Genomic DNA, 249 nt, shown 5'->3' with positions numbered 1-249 from the left:
TGGAGGCCTCGCAAGTGAAGCGAGACGAGGACGAGCGTATGCTTGGAGCAATTGAGTCCGGAATGTTCCATTCCCGCTTTTGGCAACGGCCGAGGGGGTATTCCGATGCACTTCGATGCGCTAAGTCATTCGCCCGTGCAGCAAAGGCATGGCCAAGGCCGCGCATACGTGCAGCGTACGCATGAGGCAGGAAGACAACCTGCACGGTCGGAATGGGGCGCTCAGCGCGGCGAAGTGCCGCAGCAAACT

This window comes from Plasmopara halstedii (assembly GCF_900000015.1).
Source record: "Plasmopara halstedii genome assembly, contig: Scaffold_2956, whole genome shotgun sequence".
Classification (NCBI taxonomy): domain Eukaryota; phylum Oomycota; class Peronosporomycetes; order Peronosporales; family Peronosporaceae; genus Plasmopara; species Plasmopara halstedii.
The sequence above is the reverse complement of the archived record's forward strand: the minus strand, read 5'-3'. Positions refer to the sequence as shown.